This window comes from Coregonus clupeaformis, chromosome 9 (assembly GCF_020615455.1).
Source record: "Coregonus clupeaformis isolate EN_2021a chromosome 9, ASM2061545v1, whole genome shotgun sequence".
NCBI lineage: Eukaryota > Metazoa > Chordata > Actinopteri > Salmoniformes > Salmonidae > Coregonus > Coregonus clupeaformis.
The window spans coordinates 56,654,144-56,656,586 of NC_059200.1; the positions used below are offsets into that span (position 1 = coordinate 56,654,144).

At 37.2% G+C, this 2,443-nt stretch overlaps 1 long non-coding RNA gene across 1 annotated transcript; it reads left to right on the forward strand.

Moving 5' to 3' along the window:
* The first annotated feature begins 442 nt into the window (after nucleotides 1-442).
* LOC121574120 lies at nucleotides 443-2,055 on the forward strand. Its single transcript, XR_006002146.2, has 2 exons — nucleotides 443-1,340; nucleotides 1,569-2,055. It is a non-coding gene; the product is annotated as an uncharacterized LOC121574120 (long non-coding RNA).
* The last annotated feature ends 388 nt before the right edge of the window (nucleotides 2,056-2,443 follow it).

Consider the following 2,443-nt stretch of genomic DNA (forward strand, 5'->3'; position numbering starts at 1 on the left):
ACATTTGAGAGAAGTAAGCTTTTTGTGCGTATGGAACATTTCTGGGGTCTTTTATTTCAGCTCATGAAACATGGGACAAACACTTTAATGTGTATATTTTTGTTCCGTGTAGATAGAACAATAAGTATATTGCTCTAAGGCTCTTGCCCCTGCACAATAAAAATATGACCTCAAAACAACAAATAGTAGCCACAGATAGGAACCCAGACTGCTGTAAAGGGAACAGATTGAAAGTAAGAATACCCTATTGAAAGTTTAGCCATAGCCATGGCTACAACAACATTGTGTACTTGCACGGATCACAGCCTGAATGACATCAGTGAACACGCATCATGCAGTCAAACAACGCAAAGGATACAAAATGGAATACCATTTTTATAAGAAAAAAATAGTTAGTTCTCACCATTATGATCAATCATAAAATAATCTCTATGGCGCTCACCTTCCTCGATAATGGGCACGTCACCAACCGGGCTCTTCTGCTGCCTGTGGTCAGGGGAAAGGGTGGCAGCAGAGGCGATTCTGTCCGCTACAGTTTAACCTATAATTAAGAAATGTCTAATATTACTAGTTCAAGTTTGTAAAACCATGAATTAAAAACATTGCTATGTTTTACATCGCACTGTAGAGAATCCAGCTAACTGCTAGCTAACGTTAGCTGGCTAATTAGCCAACTACTTCGTTAACTTACTTGTTATCTAACGTTATATGCCTACCACATATTAGACACCCCTCGTAAAAATATTGAACCAGTATTTATTGTTAAATACAAATGAGTGGGCAATATGGCCTACGATAACTCAAATTCAACCAGAAACATCAACCAGTCCCTGCAGGACTTGATTAGCTAAGTTAGCTATTTACACAAAGGAAATTAACTAGCTAGCTAACTAAAGTGTGCCAGTCACGTCAACTAAAGTAGCTAGCTACATGGCTATTTCAGCCACACCCGTTGCTGACAGGTGTATAAAATCGAGCACAGAGCCATGCAATCTTCATAGACAAACATTGACAGTAGAATGGCATTACTGAAGAGCTCCGTGCTTTCAACATGACACCGTTATAGCAAGCCATCTTTCCAATAAATCAGTTCATCAAATTCCTGCTCTGCTAAAGCTACCCGGTGAAACACCGCTTCCCATTCATTTTCAATAAAAGGAAAGTGGAGAGGACGGGGACCCCGTGAAAAACTTAAATCTTTCCCAACCTTATGCAAATGATAGCGGCGGCCGCTGGGGGATGACCAATCATATCGAGTGGTTCCCATGACGCTATGCGACCCAACGCTGGAGACTTTCTTCAGCAAAGATGGCTGACGAAATACTAGGATGGAAGCAAATGTAAGTCATTATAACGTCATAACGAATCATGCAAATAAAATGTACAGTTGAGAGGAATATGTTAGCTAATGTAGAGACAAACGATTATGCATATTTTTATGTCAAAGTTAATTTACGAAAATCGCTATTTAGCAAGCTATCTGACTAGCTAACATTAGCTAACTGGCTAGCTTTATTGGCGTTGTGACTTGAGTATGAAATTGTAATTCTGGTTGTTTAATGTTTTAGGGACTCCTGAAACAACCAGCAAACCAGGCTGTCGTCTTGTGAAACAGTGGATGTAAATAATCTAGCTAGCTAAAGTATTTACTGCAAATTGAATGTACAATTTTGTAAGCTTGCCTTGCAGATATTTGCCATGCAATGCAGCTGAAGTAACGTAGCTAGCTAACTATTTTCTTGTTTATTGTGCAGTGGAGGATAAAAATAACTGTATGCCTATGGATGTGTTGCTAGCTATGTAGCCGATCTGTGTATCAGAACCTAGCTATGAACATCAGCTATCATAGCAGGTTGAATCAACTTCAAAACAGTCTGAATGACATTAATGAAGCCTATGGATTGAGTAGAATATAATATAACTTTGTGCCAAGGATGCAAGTCGTATATACATGTAGTTATTACCATGAATGAGATCCCCACATTGTAGCCTGTATATTGAATATATTCACTGATCATGTACTCTACCTTGGCAAATAAAGGTGCAGTTCCGGTATTAATGTCTGTGAGACATTATTTTTCAGTCATATCCAATAACAGGAGTATCAAACTCCAGTCTTTTAATTAACACTTTGTCTGCATGTATGTATTACAATTATACACTTAAAGGCTGATTTGTAATGAATATATACAGAAACAATTTTTTTAAAACAGTACACTACACTTCCTATGCATCATGTAAATACTCTAAAACCAGTTAATCTCACTATCTAATTTGATCTGATGACACCGGATAGGTGTAGTAGTTCATCAAATGAGACTTAATTTCAGCCAGTAGAGAATGTGAAACTCTTTATTGAAAGAAGTTAATTATCCAAGTGTTATAAATACATAATACATGCATGATAAATATTATAATTGTAATATTATAAATTCAAGTTCAA